Consider the following 10,555-nt stretch of genomic DNA (forward strand, 5'->3'; position numbering starts at 1 on the left):
CTTTTCTTCCTCTACCTGGTAGTTTGTGGAATAGATTCTCTTAAAGTGGTCTAGGAAAATCCCAGAGATCTTCTCATTTTCCACCACTTCGATCCCACTCAGAGGGTCCTGGATTTTCAGTATATGAGAAGACTCCTGTTTTTTTTCTTGCAGAGTTGGCTAGTAATTTCCCAACCATCTGACTGTCTTCATAGATTTTTTGCTGGAAAGTTTTTGAGTTATTTATTTCTTCGAGAATAAAAAAATCCCTTAAGCATGCTTTAGCTTGCTCCAAATGGTTTGGTTGAGACTGAAGCTGTAATAAATACTGCTCCTCAACAGTAGATTGTAGTTTAGCTATTTTTAGTTTCCTTTCCTTCGCCTGAGCGCTTGTGAACGCGATTATCTTGCCCCGTGCTGCTGCTTTAAACCCACCCCAGACTGAGAAGGGTTCAGCTGAATCTTGGTTTATTTCAAAATATTCCACAATCCATGATCTAAATCCAGATACCCAGGTTTGGTCCTGAAGCAAAGTACGATCTAACTGCCATCTTGGGCGCTCCCTATCGGCCCCTCCCAGAACAAGATCCAATTCGATTCTGCCATGGTCGGAGAAAGGATTGCATCCAATCAGATTATTTGAGATCTGCAAAGATCTTGATATCAAGAAAAAATCTATTCTGGATGCAGTTCGGAAACGATGAGAATAGCATGTGAACAGCTCCCTCTCTACATTCTTGGAGCGCCAGGGATCCCGAAGTTGATATTCATCTACGAATGCTTCGAGAGAGCCTTTAGTTCTGGGCTTCAACTGTTTTTTATTTTTATTTGAAGTGTCCCTTTTCAGATCTTGGATAAAGTTAAAATCCCCTCCACAAATAATTTGTCCTGGGACACCTCTTAACGCCTCATAAATTTCTTTCAAAGCAGAAACATCATCAAGAATTGGGCCGTAATAGTTCACAAAATTTAGAGCCTTCCCGTGAAGTTTAACTGTAACCCAAAGCCACCTTCCTTTGGAGTCCCTTCTGGTCTGAATAAACTCCCAGGGTAGATTCCTAGAGAAATAAATTGCTACCCCTCTCTGGGCAACCCCCGCAGATGAAAAAACAGCTTGACTAAAGTATCTCGGAATAAATAAATTAGGGTCGTTCGTTTTCAGATGTGTCTCTTGAAAGTATACTATTTGAGGATTTAGTGAGATTGCCCACTTTAAGAGAGCCCCATACTTTTGTTTGTTCAACATACCATTAGCATTGATTGACAGTATCTTGCATATATCATGATTCATTTTGAATGAAGTGTCTTATCCTTGTTAAGTACCAAATACTGAGAAAATAACTATTACATCCATTGCTTATGTATCTTTTTACTGCATTTCTCACCCCAAGTTCCGTCTTGTCGGGATTGAGCTTCAAGTGGTTAGCGCTCATCCAGTCAGAAATAAAAACTAAGGTGGAACAAAACTTGGGGAGAGAATCAGGGGTAGAAGAAAGATCAAAAACGAGCTGGAGGTCATCTGCGTAATTGTACACAGAGACCCCCAGCTCAAGAAGGGAGGTGATGAGGGGATGGATATAAAGATTGAAAAGGAGGGGGGAAAGAGAGGAACCTTGGGGAATGCCACAAGTGACTGGGCGGGGAGGGGCGGAGAAACCGGGGAGATGAACTGCCTGGGACCTGTCCTGAAGGAAGGACGCAAGCCAAGAAAAGGCCGCGCCCCGGATGCCCGCTGCGCTGACACGGTCGAGAAGGATGGAATGGTCAACCGTGTCAAACGCAGCGGACAGATCGAGAAGGACCAGGGCTTGGGGGAGGTTAGAGTCGGCCTTCCCCTTGAGCTCGTCCAAGACTGCGAGGGCCACCGTCTCCGTGGAGTGGCCCGGGCGGAATCCCGCCTGATGGGATGCCAGGAGGCCGTTCTCCTCTATGTAAGTGGAGAGGCAGGAGGTAACATGGGCTTCAAGGATTTTGCCGAGATAGGGAAGAAGAGAAATGGGTCGGAAATTAGAAGGGAGAGAGGGATCCAGGCCGTTTTTTTTTAGAATAGGGAGGACTATAGCGGATTTGAAAGAAGAGGGGACAGAACCAAGAGCCAGAGAGGAATTAAGAAGAGCAAGAGGGGGGGCGGGACAGTTGGTGAAGAGAGTTTTAAGAATGCGTGCCGGCACGCAGTCCGCGGGAGAGCCAGACTTGACTTTGACCAGAAGTTTTAGAAATAGATCGGTGGAGATGGGGGGGAAAAGAGCGAAAGAGGAAGGGGGGGGGAGAGAGACAAGTGGGACGGGGTTGAGGCACAGTAGGGATGTTGGCTTTAATCTTCACGATCTTGTCGATGAAAAAATCATTAAGTGAAGAACAGAGGGACTGTGAGGGGACCAAACTGGGGGTAGAGCGATCAGAGGTGGCAAGATTGTGAACCAAAGAAAAGATTTCACGAAATTTGTTGGCCGAGAGAGCTACTCTCTCAGTGAAATATGCGGTTTTAGCCACTAGGATCGCTTTTTTATATTCAATGAGGAGTAATTTGTATTTGGCACGCAGAGAGGGACAGTAGTTCCGTCTCCAATGGCGTTCCGACCGCCTAAGGTTGAGTTTAAGCGTTTTAAGCTCTGGAGAAAACCATTTGTGCGCGTCATAGGGGCGGACCGCCATGATCTTTCTGAGCGGGGCGACTAGATCACACTAGGAGGAAAGCCATGTGCCAATGGCGTTGACCTGGGATTCGAGAGGAATATCAGTGAGGTTTGGGGCAGAGGAAGCCAAGGTAAGCGAGAGGGAGTCAAGGTCGGTCTGATTCCAATTACGGGCTAAAATGTTTTTCGGAAGGGGAGGCTTGTTGACCGCTCCCAGGTGGATAGAGAAAGAAATAATAAAATGATCCGACCAGACACAAGGGGATATGAAAGGAGGTGAAACAACAGGACGTGAGGACCAGATTTGATCCAGGATGTGACCCTGGGCATGAGTGGGGACTGAGACATGAGATGTGAGGTTTAAACATTGGAGAGTGGCAGAAAAGTCTTTAGAGGGAAGGTCTTCCCTAGGGTCGCCCGGCCAAAAGTTAAAATCGCTGAGCAAAAGGACGGAGGAATTGTTGACCACAAGAGTGGCCAAAAGGTCCTGAAGGGAGGCTACAAAGGAAGGCATAGATTGAGGGGGACGGTACACAAGGACAACAGTGAGGGGGGCAGAAAGGTTAAGGGAGCGGGCCACCAAGTAGTCCACGTTGGGTATGGGGGGGTGAGTAAGAAGTTGAAATTTGAGGGTCGACCGAATGATCATCGCCACACCTCCCCCAACCTTACTGTCCGGACGATCAGCTCGGAGGGCATAATGGGTATCGGGGAGAATGGCAAGAAGGTCGGGGAGGGAATCGGCGGTGAACCAAGTTTCAGTCAGGAAAAGGAAATCTGGGGAATCAGTGGTCAAAAGGTTGAAGAGTGCCGTCTGGTGTTTGACTGCAGAGCGGGTATTGAGCAAATAAGCAGAGGCTACAGTAGGGACAGGGGCGAGGGAGGGACAGGGGACAAGAGGGGGGTCGACAAAGGCAGGAGTAGGACAGTGAGAGACCGGGGTCGGGTGAGAAGGGGAAGAAACGAGAATACCAAATGTATCAAGATGTCGCAGAAGTGAGGGGGAGGGTGAGGGGAAAGCAGAGAGGGCTATGAGTTGAGCTGAGGTATAAACCAAAAAAGGAGAAGAGTGTGTGGCCCCTGGTCCTGGCCCGTCGCGGACGGGCGCAGACGGGCTTAACTTAGGCTCAACTTCGGCGCGCCTTCGTCGTGTCCGCTGCGCTCGTCCGCTGCGCGGCCGGGGTTGAGTAACCATAATGCAGGGACACATGGGGAGGAGGATCGGGGGGCGTGGCAGGGGGGGAGGGGCCAAAGAACTGCAGCGCCGAGCCCAGACCCGCCCAAGATGGTGGAGCCGCCCGTCCCACTCCGAGAGTCAGACAAGGAGGGGACGATCAGCGGAGGCGGTCTGGGTCGCGTGCAGGACAGGGGGCAGCCAGGAAGGATCAGAGCGCTAGGTCCGGAGCGCTGAAAGAGCTGTGCAGGTAGGCGGCTTTAAAACTTTCCAAGTAAAGTCTCTAAAATCAACGTTGCTCCCGGAGACGCCTCGGGAGATCTGAGGTAGATGCAGGATAGGCGCGCGAACAGCTGACCGCCTAAAGTACTTTGTCAAGGGGGGAGGGGCCAAAGAGCTGCAGCGCCGAGCCCAGACCCGCCCAAGATGGTGGAGCCGCCCGTCCCACTCCGAGAGTCAGGCAAGGAGGGGGCGATCAGCGGAGGCAGTCTGGGTCGCGTGCAGGACAGGGGGCAGCCAGGAAGGATCAGAGCGCTAGGTCCGGAGCGCTGAAAGAGCTGTGCAGGTAGGCGGCTTTAAAACTTTCCAAGTAAGTCTCTAAAATCAACGTTGCTCCCGGAGACGCCTCGGGAGATCTGAGGTAGATGCAGGACCCTGCGCAATGATTTCACAGCCCTGAAGCAAGAACTAGCAGGGGAGCAGCGAGAATTGCGCAGGGATGTGGATGGCCTTGGTGAGAGAGTGGCCACCATGGAAGAGGCTGACCAGGCATGTAGCGAGGAAGTTAAATTCCTATGACAGGAGGTGCTCCAGCTCCGGGAGCAGTAGGTAGATCTTCAGGCACATACGGAGGACCTTGAAAACCGCTCCCGAAGAAATAACATCTGCGTAAGAGGTGTTCCTTTGAAGGCCGAGGGGAATAGCGTGACTTGCTACCTGCGGGAACTCTTCAGGGAGATTCTCGGGGAACCAGCCGACTTCGAGATCCGCATTGACCGTGCACACAGAGTAGGTCCAACGAGACCAGTCTCTGCCCCTCCGCCGGACATCCTGGCCTTTCTCCCGGATTTCCCTCTGAAGGAACGCATTCTGAGGGAGGCGCGCCAGAAACAACCTCTTAGCTTCAGGGATCACTCGGTGGCTTATTTCAGGACCTCTCGGCCATCACACTACAGAAACGGAAATCCTTCTGTGCAGTCACGTCCTTCCTCCAAGATAAAGGAATACCATACTCGTGGGGTCATCCATTTGGGATTATCTTCAGGTGGCAGGGAGCCCTACATCAGATGCGCTCCTTCCGTGACATGTGCGCTTTATTGGGTATCGACATTGCGGAGGACGACTCGCCAGGAGGAGTGTCACAACAGCAGGGACGAGAAGGGCCCTCTTCATAGCCAGCTGATGGGTGGCAGCACGTGAGGAGATGCCGCCATCACAAGAAGAAGGGCCTCAAACCTGACCCAGAGACGATGGCCCTGGAACAGGCGGCGGCTATCCAAGAGGTGGTCAAGGACACATCAAGCCCCGATTGACACAGCAAGGTTTGGGGGTTGATTTAACGCATCCTATTCACCGGGGGGGAGGGGGCCGGGGAGCCGCTAGGGCTGCCACTACTACACTCCTCCGAAGTGACCTTCCACTGGTCTGGGCTTGACTTGAGACTGGGGGCTGAAGCCGCCGGTGCCACGTTTTCCCACTACTAACTTTATCTATGGGCCTCCACGGACTTGTGACCGGCCCGGACAATTTTGTTCTTGGGGGACTTGCCAGTTGGGGTTAGGGAGGGAGTCAAGTGGGAGTTGGGAAGGGGTTTGGGGAGAGTCCAGAGCTCATTGCTTGTGCACTTACACTGGTTACATCTCACCGATGCTTGACTATGCCGTCAGGGGGGTAGCCCTCCCTCTCTTTGCCAGAGACCACATACTGGAAACCATAGCCTCTGCCCACCACCTCACATACCATGATGCCACACACCTTTAAAGTATTAACACTTAACATGCGGGGACTCAACAACCCGGTCAAAAGGAGAGCAATTCTTTCTTCTTTGGAAAGCACACACGCAGATATCTGCCTCCTCCAGGAGACGCACCTGCTAGCCCGGGATTGTCACAGGCTTCGCTCGCGAGCGTTCCCGGGACAATTCTTTTCCTGCGGGGCCACCAAAACAGCTGGAGTAGCGCTTCTAGTAGCGAAACATTTCAAGGGGGAGGTCCTCCATAAAATGGCAGAGATAAGAGGCCGGCTACTAGCGTACCGGGTGGCCTTGGGGGGAGTGACTTATACCGTCGGCTCTCTGTACTGCCCCAATGAGGGTCAGGAGAAATTCCTACACACTGCCCTCACTGACATAGCTGCAACATCGGATAGAAACATCATAATAGGCGGGGACTTGAATGTGGTATTTGACACGTCCTTGGACCGGTCTTCCCCGCGCACCTTCCATGCCATCGATCGCTTGCACTGACAGGCTTCGGGACCTCGATCTTCATGATCTGTGGCGGCAGCAACATCCAGGGGAAAGAGAATACTCCCACTACTCGGCGGCACACAAATCGTACGCACGTATAGACCATCTTTTGGTGACCGGACCGGTGAGTTCACTCATTTTGTCGGCCGACATGGGAGTCATATCTTTGTCGGACCACGCCCCGGTCTCTATGACGGTTGCCATCCCGCGGTCTCCCCCGCCTCATAGAGTGTGGCGACTCCGAGACACGCTCCTTCCCAGATGGGATGTGGTGCAACAAGTCCAAGAATCCATACAAGATTTCCTGCGGCACAACGCGAACTCCGACACCGCACTAGCAACCCAATGGGCCGCATTGAAAGCTATTTATTGCAATATCCTCGGCGGACAATCGACTACGGGCGGAAAAAAGAGAGGAACTCACGCTAAAGGTACAGGAACTCGAACGCATGCACCAGCGGACCGGAGCCCAAGAGTCTGGAAACAGCTCAAGGTGGTGCGGGGTCACCTGGTAGCTCTCGATACTAACCGAGCAGAGGATGCTGCGCTCAGGCTGAAACACACCTATTACACCGGCGAGGACCGATGCACGCGGTTACTGGCCAATCGATTCCGATTTGCCCGGCAACATCAGAAAGTGAAGGAAATTGCGCGCACTAATGGGTCCACTGTACTGGAAGATGCACAAATAGCTGAGACGTTCCGCGACTTTTACGCTCGCCTTTATGAGGGCACGCCTGCGATTGTCCATGCAGCAACTAGGTATCTGGACTCGGTCACACTCCCATCTTTGGCACAGGAACAATCCGAATGGCTCGAGAGAGACATACGCATCGAGGAGGTGGTTGCTGCGATAGCGCGTCTTAAGGTGGGGAAAGCGCCAGGTCCGGACAGCTACTCCTCCTCCTTTTACAAAACCTTCTGCACCACCATAGCGCCATTGCTCACTCGCCTGTTTAACTTATTCGCAGTCCCGGAAGCCATTCCACCAGATCTCCTACGTGCCTCTATCTCGGTCATTCCAAAGCCAGGGAAGGATAGAACTCGATGTGGGGCATATCGACCAATCTCCCTCCTTAATGTTGACCTTAAATTGTACACTAGCATTCTTGCCACACGTCTAGCAGCCCATCTGCCAGGCTTAGTGGATCCCGATCAGGCGGGTTTTGTCCCTGACCGGCAGACAGTTGACAACACAAAGAGAGTGGCACACCTGATCGAAAAAGCTTCCCGGACGCCTGGGAAATACATGATGTTAGCGGTCGATGCGGAGAAGGCATTTGCCAGGGTCCAATGGCCTTATCTTGAATTGCTCCTCTCCAAGTTTGGGGTGGGGGAAAGGTTTCGAGCCCTGGTCTTCAACTGCTACAACGCGCCCTCCGCGGTGGTGAGAGTCAACGGCTATACCTCGACTGCGTTCCCTATCGAAAGAGGGACGAGACAGGGGTGCCCCCTGTCGCCCCTGCTCTTTGCCCTCTACATGGAACCCCTCGCTTGTCTAATTGGGCAGCGTTGGGAGGATCTGGGCATCAAGTTCTGCGGCGATTTTCATGCCATCAGCCTTTATGCGGATGATGTCCTACTGGCCCTAGACCATCCGCGGACGGCGCTGCCGATGTGCGTGGCTGAGCTTGAGGTGTTTACTGTGGTGACCGGGTTCAAGATGAACACGGACAAATCTGTAGCCTTGGATCTGTCCCTCACGGCCTCGACTTGAGCTTACCTACAGACCCTTTTGCCAGTCCAATGGGCCACAGACACGGTTCCATACTTGGGAATCCAGCTCGCCCCGACCCTGCCCCTGATGGTCACAGCCAACTACACTACCTTGCACACCCGCATCCGAGCGGAGATAGATCGGTGGAGACATCTTCCTCTCTCCTGGCTGGGCTGCATAGCGGCAGTTAAGATGACCATCCTACCGCAAATTTTATATCTCTTTTGTGCTCTACCCCTACGACCCCCGACGGGCTGGATACGGCAACCCCAATCAGACCTTGCCAACTTTATTTGGCAAGGTCGGAAACCCCGGGTAAAGAAAACACTCGCCACTTTGGCTCCGGAGGAGGGAGGCTTGGGCGTCCCTGACCTGCATAAATACTACCAGGCAGCCCAGCTGCGCTACTTGGTGGAATGGAGTAAGTGGGAATCCGACAAACACTGGCTCTTTCAGGACCAGGCAGTGGCCGGGCGCCCGCTGTAGGAGATACCGTTTCTACCCCGAGTTCATAGGCCGCCCAACCTCCATGCGTCCTTAATCACCAGGGCTCCCCTGGAGGTCTGGGATGCGACTAACATAACTTATGGCTTGACCACATTTCCCTCGCCACTCAACCCTCTGGTGGATAATCCTGACTTCACCCCCGGCACCGCTAAGGGGGTCTTTGCGCACTGGAGGCCGGCAGGTTGCCGCTTCCTCTATCATATCTACAATTCGGAGGGGGTGCTCCCTTTCCAGCTCTTTAAACAAGAATATAATCTCTCCAAAACAGAGCGCATGAGATACTTGCAAGTGCGTCACTGGGCGTTGCAGCCGCAGGTGCGAGTGACGGCCGATAGGAAATTCACCGCATATGAGCGTTGGCTCTTCTCGCGCACTTGCAACTCCAAACTCATCTCAGACCTTTATAAACTGATTCAGACACCAACCACACAAATCTACAACCCGGGCAGAGTACGATGGGAAAGAGAATTGGGTAGATCCCTTAGCCATAAAGAATGGGGGAACATCGCATGCAGGGCCAGGCACTCGGCGTACCATATGGGTCTCACAGAAACACTCGAGAAAATATCTCTATATTGGTACTATACCCCTGAGAGACTATCCGAGATGGACCCCCCCAAGGATAAGCTATGCTGGAGGGACTGTGGACACACAGGGACCTTGGTACACATCCTATGGGACTGCCCCGTTTTCCTGCCTATATCCTACTGGGCCTCCCCAATGCACTAACTTACCCACTACGCTCTCGTAGGGGCCGTCAACTGGCCATAGCTCTTGGGTCTGCTTTACAGAACATCCTTGTACACTGGCGTACTGCTACTATCCTTGGCACCACGGGTTGGCCCACCGGATGTGGCATGTGTTGGGTATGGAGAAGCTATCACTCACCGCAGCGGGGAAAGGGGAACAATTCGAGGAACTCTGGCAGCCCTTTAGAGCGCTACTACTGACTGAATTTACAGAGATAACTTGTCCTAGATATCTCCGATTGTTACGCCTGACGCCACCCAAAACTACGGAACCCTAGATACTCGAGGCATGAGATGTTCCAACGCTGAACTTTCGGACCGTATGGAGACGGATAGGAGCTCTGGACTGGGGTGGGGGTAGGGGTGGGGGGTTTGGTAGGGGAGGTTGGGTTGAGGGTGGGGGGAGGTTGTTCCTGGATTTTTCTAGTTCTTGTATCTTCTTGGTTCAGTGCATTTTGATCCCCGACAGGTTGGATATTGCTGTTATTACCAGTATTGAACTGAGCGTCCTGCCTCCACCGAGGATTAATACTTGTCTCTGTTGTAACCACACTGCTTACTGTACTATATTGCACTGTCTTTCCATAATAAAATGATTTAAACCTAAAACCTGCTGGACCAAAGTGGTAACCTAAGTGAAAAGGCTGTCTCAAACCCAGCATTAGTAAAGTGAAAGACACAGAAGTTAACCGGTGCGCTAACAAATGTGAGCGTTACATAGGGTATGAGCGCTCATGGGGCGTCCGTGCAAAGAGACTCGAGTGTTAAGTGGCTCAATAAAGAGATGGTGAGCGTTGCGGGCCTGACTGTTGGAATACGCCAATACGACAAGAAAGTACAGCATGCATGATCTGGTATGCCGTACTTAACTCACGAAACACGTGAGGTCTGTGCCATTACTCGGTCGACGTAATACCATGTGGAAGTGCTCGCAAATTATAAGTGTACGCGCTAATACGGGCTGCAGGCAAATATAGCCTCTTACCTCAACGGGGTCAAAACAAGTCGCACAGGTATGCCAAAGTCCCATAGACGCCGTGGAGACGAAGCTGACACTGCTCACCTACTGTGAAACCAGAAGTGAATGAACTGCAAGGGGTGAATTGGTGACGATATAGAAAGAGGACTTCGGAGGCGAAGTCCTGTGTACACTGAGCGCGCTGTCAACGGCGAGGGCACTGATAAAGTTGTGTGCTTTAAACACTCTGGTGCAAATGTGAAAGCGTAAAAGATAACAAAGGTAAAAAATAAAAACAGCAAAATAGATAGAAATATAGACCTGATCAGAAAATGAAGGAAAAAGGAAACATAGCAAAAAGAATAAGA

The 10,555-nt window shown here is 51.9% G+C and overlaps 1 pseudogene; it reads right to left on the reverse strand.

Annotated features, from left to right (window-relative positions):
• Window positions 1-2,191: 2,191 nt before the first annotated feature.
• On the reverse strand, window positions 2,192-3,825 carry LOC147709058 (uncharacterized; annotated as a pseudogene).
• Window positions 3,826-10,555: the final 6,730 nt, after the last annotated feature.

Source organism: Lissotriton vulgaris, chromosome 6, assembly GCF_964263255.1.
Source record: "Lissotriton vulgaris chromosome 6, aLisVul1.2, whole genome shotgun sequence".
Classification (NCBI taxonomy): domain Eukaryota; kingdom Metazoa; phylum Chordata; class Amphibia; order Caudata; family Salamandridae; genus Lissotriton; species Lissotriton vulgaris.